The following is a 10758-nucleotide window of genomic DNA, read 5'->3' on the forward strand; positions in this document are numbered from 1 at the left end:
GCATGTGGCAGCTAAGGGTTGTTAGATATGGATTTGTTTAGGGTACATGCAATTCACAGTGGGTTAGCTGTGACTTAACACCATAAGAAGTTGAGGAGAATATATGTGAGTAATCAAAACCCATTGGTAGAATAGTCCTGATGTGTGAAGGTAACATACAATAGCAGTCAGCACTAAGGAGAAACTTTATGGTTTCTATTGGAAATTGGTTATGCTTCTGTGCACATAATAATTTAAAATGCCCTTTGTTAATGAATAGAAGTCAATTTCATATATTCATAACTGAACTGCTAAGAGTATTCAACGTCTGAACTTTGCAGGATCTGAGACTCAGAACATTAACAAATGGCTTCAGCCAATTGTCAGTATATCATTGCTGCTTGAGTTGAAAGTCTTAATTCACAGGCTTAATCTTGTCTCAACTCGTGATACTACAACAAAATACCGGAATGAAAATAATTTATTCTGGTGGTTGGGAAGTGAAAGTTTGAGATGCCACCCTCTGGCTACTGAGGAAGTTCTTCTTGGTGCTCCTCACCAGGCAGCAGGTGGAAGGGCAAGAGGACCTACCTAACTTTATCCATCCCATTCATAAAATGATTGATTTCATTCAGAAAGTTTCACCGCTTGTGACTTTTCCCTCCACATCTTAAACTGCTATCAGATTAGGGTTTAAGTGTGAATATTAGGCATGGATCTTTCATAGCATAACTACCTTGCGCTTCTTTTTTCATGGGAAGTCTCAAGGTATACAAGATTCTGACAAAAGACCTTGAGAGCTGAGTGAGGCTTTGGTTCTGGCCCAGAGACAAATATATCTTTGCTAAGTCAAACAACAAACCAAATAATCCCGATTCCCTCCTCCCTCTTTTTATCTTTGCCAAGAGATTCAGTGCCTCATGCACTATGCTTAAATTTATCTGTAAATGTGACTTTAGCTCACCAGATGTAATTGTAGTTAGAGGCTTATTGCTGTATAAGCTCAACCTTTCTAGTTCTTTCGGAACTCTTGCTGACTAGTTCCACTCAGCTATTCTGAATCAAACTCCTCTCTAAAGCTGACTGATTCAATCTGGCTTCTCTGGGCTTCTCACTGAATTGCTCTGCTTGGCCTCAAACTAATTCTTCACCAGTGTCTAGCTTGTTCTCTTTGCAACTTGTCTTACATGCTGAACTCAATCAATCGGAACTGTCCAGAACTGCATTGCACTGCATTGAACTGAACTCTACTGTATTGCCTGAACTCAACTGAATAGCACTTACTGAACGGTCCTCCACCCCTGGCTCATTCTCTACTGCTCTTAAGTACTCGTTCCTTTTTGCCTGTTCTAGTGAGAGTTGGTGTACCCTATCTTTGCCTCTCTTCTGTCAAATCATTTTCTGGCTCATCGCTTTGTCTGTTCCTCAATTAGACATTTCTTTCAAACATTGTGCTTTCCCTCTACAAACTAATTTTACCTTCATTGATTGGGACTAAAGATATGTATTAGCGGTGTTGTCTGTAATCCAGCCAGAGGGATTAAGGTGTATTATCTGGCTGGTTCTCACCAACCTAGATTATCTTTGGATGTGATCATTTGCCATAGCAGCTGGATTAAAATTCCTCTACACAAATCCATTAGTTTTTGGTAAAGCTGTTTTTAGGCAATGATGTCACTACCTTTTGTTTCAGTTACCTTTGAAATGAATTTCTGCTGCTTATATGTGTGAATGAATGCACTTATCTGTTCTAAATCCGATTCAAATTAATAATATACATTTTTCTATCTTATTCTACTCAAGACAGAAAACTTTCTATGGTATTACTATTAGTAGTTTCAAACTTCATGTTTGTTCTTCTGTGTTCGATGCAAAGTGGTAAATGGCACACATAGATGTAGCTCTTCCCACATCTTCCTGTCTAGGACCTTTCTTCTCCTCACAGAGGATGATGTGCAAGGAGTTTGTTTTTGCTATACTTCTCTGTGTATTCTTTATCTCATGCTTTGCAGGACTGGGCCTTCATGGTGCTGTGCCTCTAAATCTTGATAGATGATTCATTTAGGTATTTATGACACAGAGTACAGGCTTTCTTGTATCAGTCCAATTATCTTATTCTCATACTCTGCATATTATTGAAAGTAAGGCTTCAAATGAAACTTTCAGACTATGAGCCTTGTTTGCTCATACATTTGCAAGATGTTTTAAAAAATACCCTCATTTGAGTTCATGCTGGGCATAGGAAACATTCATTAAGAAATCTAAAGGACAAAAAAAATCCAATTCATTTAGTTCCCCTATAGTCTCACCTATAACAAATTCCCTAGTATGAACTCCTGATATAAGCCTCAGGACAGTTAATAACAGAAAGTTAAAACTGGCAGAATAATACAAATTGACATTTGGAATGTTATACTTTAGATCTTGATTGTCTCTGCGAAGTCCAGTTGTTACATTTCTGTTTTCCAGCATAGACATTGCTTCAGTCATACCATTTTCTTCCCAGTGAAGTCCTTTTTTGTTATAGTGTCATATCTAAAGGTATACATGTGGTTTTTCCTTCATGAAGTTGCCAGTAGCAATAATCAGTCGTTCATCAGCTTAAATGCCTTAAGATTCTGAAGGCTACTTACTGTACATGTATTTGATTTTATTATAACTTGTATGTAATATTATCATCTTCAGGCAGATATATGTATTTTAGTCATCCCACACATTAGATGCTAAAACCAGAAGTCTTGAACAGTTTGAATATGCACAAAATATCTGGAGATAGGACCCATGTAAAAAAAGAAAAGTAATTTCTGTTTTATACATTATATATTATAAAGGTAATTTTATACAATTTTTACTACACCTGTGTTTTGACTATACCCTTTTATATAAGGTCAGATTTATAATTTCCCATTTGTGGTATCATGTCAGTATTCAGAATATTTCACATTTTAAGTATTGCAGATTTTGAGTTTCATATAGAAACCTACAACACGTATTAAATTATTTTTCCTGGAATTTCTTGGAGAATGTCCAAATAATAGAAGTTACTGGATATGAACTAGTTTCAAGGATGAAAATTAACTTTTATTCAATTAGTTTCATAAATTTCATGTACTCAACATTCTAAACTTTCAAAAAGTACAAATTAAGCTAGAGAAGTAAATTTAAAGGGAATATGAGGTTATTTTATGGTGATTGGAATTAAAAATACAATCAAAATTTAAAAATATAAATATCATGTAGTAAATTGATTGATTTAAAGTATCTTAGTATCTTATGATATACTTACTAAATGGCTGGTAGTTCAATATGTTGTATATACCCTGTAGAGCAATTTATTCATGTCGATAGGTCTTTATATTAGAGTGTGAGATACTTCTAGTAATGGTGGCAAAATTGGTATAAATCACCCTTCAGTCTTTTTGATACAGTGATTAACGAAATGAAATTTACAAAAAAGTAGTTCAATATGTATTTTATTTTCAACTTTTGAAGTCTGACTTAATTTTTTAAAAAAAAATACGAAGCTGGGAAAGCAAGCTGATACAAAATCTATGTCCTATCATCTTATAAGCACTAGAGAGGAGGAGATAAAGGAACAAACGATATTAAAGGAACAAAGGATATGTTTATTTCTAACACTCACTGTTTAAAAGGCATGTGTTAGGTTCCTCTCAGGAAGGCCTTTAGGCCTCTCAGGCATGTGTACTTGAAGAAATGGTGAAATCATTTGTACTCAGTTATAGGAAAGGAAGCTCAATTTTTTTAAAAAAAATTTTTAACACAGTAGACTGATTTTGATGAAGAATTACTAAATCACGCTTTTGAATTTGTGGTGAAATGTGGATTCTTCTGCAATCCCATTTTATTCTGTCATTTGGAAACGGTTTCCTCACAGGAAGTATTCCAAAGACAATGGCCACAGTGAGGTTGAAGCAATAAGCTCATGGGAATTAAGAAGTGAACAGCCCCATGCTAGCTTAAGGTATATAAAAATAAAGTGATATATATTAACAAAATGCTTGGGAAAGAGAAGCAGGAAGAGGTTTGGGAAATGGAGAGTCTATAGAAGTATGTACATTGGAGAAGCAATAACTTACCACTTACTGAGGGACTGCATGAGCAGAGGTGCTCTAAAATCATAATCCTACCCAGTTTATAGGGAACTAACGGTGTTTTATTGATTCTGTGTACTTTTAAGTAGATGATGGAGTACATTTGCTCCCTCTGATAGATGGAGTCAGTGAGATACAGCTAGATGGCTCTACTTAAAACCAAATTACATAGCACACAGAAAGAAAGCTGTCATTAGAGCGAAGTGCTCTTGATTCCATCTTAGATGCTCTGAGAAATATGGCATAGGCTTGCAGCTAAGCTCCTCTGATTTCATTTTACATTCTCTGAGGAATATGAAATAGTCTTGAAGCATTTTATATTTGATAAAACTCAAGTATACGATGATGTAAAAATGGCTTGTTGCTACATTGGCCAAACACCATCACATAAAAATGGTTGATTTAAAAATAGGATTTCAAAGTATACAATCTGAGACTGTTACTCTGAGGGTTCCCTAATGGCTTTCCTTTGTTTTCTTCATTCTTTGGTCTGCATTCATGTTTTCTATCTCTCTGTCTTCATCTATCTATCTATCTATCTATCTATCTATCTATCTATCTATCTATCTATCTATCTATCTATCTATCATCTATCTATCTACAAGAAAAGGCATAGGGCAAGCCATTATTTAGAACTGAGAAAAAACATTCAATATTTTAAAAGTTAACAACAACAAAATAATTAAAATGGCTAATGACAAATAGCATAATTAAAACATCATTCTGATGGCCAAGCTCAAAAACGAGGCTTCCAGTAAGGGAGTCTGGTGCCATTCAGTTAACACAAACGTTAAACCTGATGTTTTTTATTAATTTGTTTTTATTCATTCATTTTACATCCTGGTTGCAGCTCCCCACTTTTCCTCCCCTTTCTCTAAGAAAGGGAAGGTCCTTGGGTATCACCCTACCCTGAAATATTAAGTCACTGCAATACTAGGCTTATCCTCTCCCACTGAGGCCAGACATAGCATCCCAGTTAGGGAAACAGGCAGGCAATAGATTTAGGGACAACTGTAGCTCTAGTTGCTAGGAGACTCACATGAAGACAGAGATGTACATTTGCTAAGTCCAGTTCATGTATGCTCTTGGGTTGGTGGTTCAGTCTCTGGGAGCTCTCAAGAGTCTATACCAGTTGACTCTGTTGGCTTTCCTGTGTAGTTCCTAGCACCTCTGTGTCTCTCAATTCTTTCCCCGGTTCTTCTACATGGCCCTTCTAGCTCTGTCCACTGTTTGGCGGTGAGTGTTTGCATCTCTTCCAGTAAGCTGCTGGGCAGAGCCTCTCAGAAGAAAGTTATGCTAGGCTTCTGTCTGCAAGCATAACTGAGTATCATTATCAGTGTCAGGGATTAGATCTTGCCTATGGGATGCGTCTCATGTTAGACAAGTCATTAGTCATTGGTTGGCTAGTCCCTCAATCTCTACTCTGTCTTTGTCCCTGCACTTCTTGTAGGCAGGACAAATTTTGTTTGGAAGGTTTTGTGGGTGGCAGGTGTCCCTCCACTGGGAGTCCTGCCTAACTACAGGAGGTGGCCACTTTAGGCTGCACATCCTTCACTGCTAGGACTCTCAGCTAGAGTCATCCCCATAGAATCCTGAAGGCCTCCCTTATCCCAGGTCTCTGGCATATCTTAGAGAAGTTCCCATCCCCAACCCCCTGCAAGACATGGATTTCCATTCATCCTTTAGGCCTTCTCTCCTCTTCTCTCCCCATACCTCATCTTGATCTTCGGTTCCCCTCCTCTCCTCCCAATCTCCTTGCCCACTCTGTTCCCTCCCCCTATCAGCTTCTGATGACTATTTTATTTTCTCTTCTGAGTAAAATTCAAGCATCCTCACTGAGCCTTCCTTGTTATTTAGCTTATTTGGGTTTGTGGATTGTAGTATGGGTATCCTGTACTTAATGCCTAAAATCTACCTATAAGTGAGTACATACTGTGCATGTCCTTTTGGGTCTAGATTACAGCACATGGGATAATATTTTTGAGTTTCATCCACTTGCCTACAAATTTCATGATGTCTTGTAAATTCAATTCTTATGCATTAGTAGAGATGATTCATTCTGACTTTACCATCTTCCAAAAGTAAGGGAAGATAACTATAAATCTCCATACTCCTGATCTAGGTTTGAAAAGTGGTCTTTTTTTGTTAGAAGAGAACCCAAAATTAGAAGATAAAGTCTCCATTCTTTGAAAAGTTAGAAAGCCTTTAATTTATCCAAGTGCCATTCTTCCTTGTTCCATTAATTTTCCACAAAGAAAGACAAATAGTTGGTTAGGGTTGACTCATAATAGCAGATTTTTTGTGAGTTTAGGGCCATTGTGCCATTTACAGCATATTGAGAATTGGTGTCTAAGATAAACCCCATTCTTTTGCATTTTGAAAGTAGGCTTCAGATCACTGGTACCCCTAGTATTCCCCTCTCTATGGCTCACCCGCCAACCTACTCAAACACATAATGTTCCTTGTTTACTTACCTGGTTTCTTCAGCTACTCCGAGTTACATACTCAAGTATGAATATTTGGAACTAAGAACTGCAGAAGATAACATAGGACTTGTCTCCAAGAGCCAGAGGAATGGGGAGATGGACATGAGATTGTATCTCCTAGGGAAAGGACCCCTTTGGCTGGCAACTTAATTAGATGTAATCCATTTCCAGTACTGGAAATTTCATTTGATGACAAGAGATATCCAGTTGGGGCTGTATCCTCCATTATTTGGCAATTTGATGTATACCACATTCATATAAGTATGTATTTTACAAAGCTTCTACTATATTAATTTTTTATACTGCTCCTCTATGTACCTGAATTTTAGTTGGCTGTCCCCATACTTCCTGCATCATCCCACTCTTTCCTTCTTTGGTTTGTTTGCTCCACATATTACAGTACCCCACCCTGTCCACTCCAAACTATTTATTCTATTTTATTTTCCTAGGGAGATTTATTTGACCTTGCCCCAAGTACCTGAATCGATAGCTTCCCTCAATGGTTCTACTGATTTCAGCTTGGTTATCATTGCTGCAACAGCTAATATCTACATATAATCAAATACACACCACATCTGTCTTTCTGAGTCTAGGTTATCTCACTCAGGTTGATTATTTTTTCTAGCTCTATCCCTTTACCTGCAATGCCATATTGTGAAATGCTCCACACTTTTTTTTAAATCTAATTATCTGTTGAGGGACATCTAGGTTGTTTCCAAACTCTGGCTATTATCAATAGAGCAACAATGAACAAGTTTGAGAAAGTTTCTTTGTGATAGGTTGAAATATCCTTTAGATATATGTCCAAGAGGGTATAGCTGGGTCTTGAAGTAAATCAATTCCCAGATTCCCATCTTCCTGAAAGACCAGCACATTGATTTTCTTAGTACTACATGAGTTTACACAACCACAGCAATGGATCAATGTTCTCCTTACTCCACATTCTCAACAGCATCAGCTGTCTTTTGTTTTGTTGACCCTGACCATTCTTATGGATATAAGATGAAATGTCAAAGTAGGTTTGTTTTGCATTGCCATGTTGACTAAAGATGATTTTAATATTTCTTTAAGTGTTTGTTTTTTTTTAGCCACTTGAGTTTCCTCCTTTTAGAGTTCTCTGTTTAGGTCCCTACCACATTTTTAAATTATATTATTTGTTTTCTTGGTATACAGTTTTTGTGAATTCTTTATGTACTTTGGATATAGCTCATTATTGAATTTGCTGCTGATAATTTTTCCCCATTCTGTGAGCCACCATTTTGTCTGAATGATAATATCTTTTGCTGTGCAGAAGCATGTCAGTTTAGTGAGGTTTCATTGACTAATTGGGATCTTAGTGCTTGGTCTACCAGTGTTCTCTTCAGAAATTCTTTTTCTCTGTAAAGGAGGCCAAGGCTAGTCCCTATTTTCTATTCTATCAAGTTCATCTAATCTGGTTTAATGTTGAGATCATTGATCCATTTGGAGTTGAATTTTGTGGAGGAAAGTAAGTATGGATCTATTTGCATTCTTCCACATGCAGCCATGGAGTTGACCAGCACCATTTGTTGAAAGGCTGTCTTGTTTCCAGTGTGAATTTCTGGTCTCTTTATCAATCATCAGGTATCATTAGATGTAAGGATTTATGTCCAAGACTTCAGTTCAATTCCTTTGATCACTGTATCTGTTTTATGCCAGTAGCATACTATTTTTACTACAATAGCTCTGTAGTTCAATTTGAAATCAGTTAATAATATCTCCCACAGTTCTGTATTATTCAGAACTATTTTAACTATCTTGGTTTTTTTTTGTGTGTTTCCATAAGCTGAAAATTGTGCATGCAATATCTGTGAAGAATTGTGTTAGAACTTTGATGGGGATTGCAATGAATGGGTAAATTGCTTATGATTGGATGACCATTTCTGTTACATTAATCCTACTGATAGATGAATATGAGAATGGGAGACCCTTCCATCCTCTGATGGACTAAAGGTTTTGGAACCTAAGGTATTCCACAGAAGAGAGAAAAGCATTGTTATTCCATCAGGAAATGCTTAGTTCCCTGGGATGGGTCAAATGGTGAGAAGAGGCCACAGTAGAAACTTCAACAGAGCTGGGCATGGGACATGGATATTAGATTTGGAGCAGAGGGCTGATGATCAGATGCTTGCTTATCTGTTTGACTGTCCTACTGATTTTCTGGACTGCTAGTCTCTGAAAGGCGAGGCTGGTAATTTCCCAAGGAATGCCTGCTATAGTTCAGGACTGGGATTAAAGAGTGACTGGGGAGGAAGGTTTGAGGCGATCTGAGTTGTCAGCTGTAAATGGGGTCAGAGAGAAAGTATGCTCTTCCCCAGAATGAGAGTGGAGAGTTGAATTTGGAGGAGATGGGGGCAAGGTGAAGATATGCACTTAGGGTACCTGCTTCTCTAACCAAAGAGACCTGTAACATCCCAAGGAATGCCTGGTAGAGTTAGGAGCTATAATAATGTTTGAGTTGGGGGAAGAAGCCTAGAGGGGAAGTTCTGTGTGATTTACTGAGGATATAGGTAGAGAGGAATGATGGACAAAACATGTAGCCTGCTACAGAGATAGGTGTAAGTGTGGATAATTGAATTTTAAAAAGAACTGAAGGTCTACAGTTAGCCTTCCTGTTTCCCTGTCTGGAATCAATGAATAGCTTTAAAAAAATGGGATTCATTAATGCCATTTAGTATATTTTAGATTTTCTTTTCTTCTTTTTTTTCTTTTTTTTCTTTCATTTCTTAATCATTCTTGGCCAACTCGTTTTGCTTTTTTTAGAAAACAGGCATTATGATGAACATTAGAGTGAATTTAACAATTTTTCTGACTCTTTAGTTTGGTTATTCTATTATGTGATACTAAAAGAGAATAATAATTTTCAAGACACAGATGGAGGTGTTGAATATTGGACATGATGTTTCAGAAACATAATATTTTCCATTAACTCTAGAGGATAGAAAGATGGGCTGGGCTTTATTTTTTTGTACAGAAGAAAGGCTAAGAACAATAAATTCAGAGTAGAGACTATCTGATTGAAGACTGAGCTACTTGAAAGTGGGTAATCTATCTGAACTAATGCCCTATGTTCAGAGTAATGCGGAGGATGACACATGCCCCAGGCAACCAAATCATTTTGCAGTTTGCCTTATTTGATGGAATACATACAGAAGGGAAGACAATATACTAACCACATCAGAAATGTATATATCATCTGGAATAGTATTTTTTCACCATAGAAAATTATTCTTTATAATAGCTTTGCATAACTAGGTTTGATTCATTAGTTCTTAACTTTCATATATCTTCATTGTAATTCTGTGATACTTTTCTGAGATTTAGTAACTACTGCATTGAAAAGAATATGCAAAACTCCAAGTTTCTTCTATATATTAAATCAGACCAGAGATTACAATTTCATTTGAATGCTACTAAAATTATGGCTTATAATTCAATTGATAACCATTATGCTGTCCAATGGAATTCTACCTTAAACTCTACCCAGTCATGCGTGATGAATGCTAAATTATGTCTTAAACTGAAATTAGTGTGAAGGGGTTTATAGAGGTGAAGGAAATATTGTAGAGAATTTTCTAAATTATAATACAGTCAAAACTACAGAGTGAAACTATTTATTTCTGCATCTAAAGAGCCAGACCACTCATTAAGGACACCATTTTTTTTCTTCCAGGGAGAAGGGTTGGGTTCCTAGCATCCCACAGCAGATAACTCCTTATGTAACTCCTGCTGCAGCAAAGTTGAAGCCCTCTTTCGTCCTTATTGATCGATGCACAGAGATGGTGCTTAGGTAAAATACTTAAGTACATAGAAAAATAAAGTAACAAAATAAAACAATAGAATAATTAAAATATCTTCATTTTCAGAAGGTTATCATCCAGTGACAGGCCTAATTTCTCTGTTTTATGACATCATTAGAAATACATATAGAAAGAGTGAATATTATTTGGGCAATTTGAGTGGCTTGTTTTTCATTAGATATTTTCTTTATTTACATTTCAAATGTTATCCCCTTTCCTGGTTTTCCCTCCTTGCAAAAAACCCCTATTCCCTCCCCTTCCCCCCCCCATCGTCATCAATCCATCCTCTCCTGCTTCCTGGCCCTAGCATTCCCCTACATTGGGGCTTTTGAGCAGAATTGTAAAATGGCCTGAAAACAATGG

General features: G+C 36.8%; 1 long non-coding RNA gene across 1 annotated transcript in view; it reads left to right on the forward strand.

Annotated features, from left to right (window-relative positions):
- LOC116093859 overlaps positions 1 to 10432 on the forward strand; it is a 45482-nt gene extending 35050 nt beyond the window's left edge. The window contains exon 5 of the long non-coding RNA XR_004119861.1: positions 10269 to 10432. This is a non-coding gene — a long non-coding RNA (uncharacterized LOC116093859). The remainder of the gene's footprint in view (positions 1 to 10268) is intronic.
- The last annotated feature ends 326 nt before the right edge of the window (positions 10433 to 10758 follow it).

Source organism: Mastomys coucha, unplaced genomic scaffold (assembly GCF_008632895.1).
Source record: "Mastomys coucha isolate ucsf_1 unplaced genomic scaffold, UCSF_Mcou_1 pScaffold16, whole genome shotgun sequence".
In the NCBI taxonomy this organism is placed as follows: domain Eukaryota; kingdom Metazoa; phylum Chordata; class Mammalia; order Rodentia; family Muridae; genus Mastomys; species Mastomys coucha.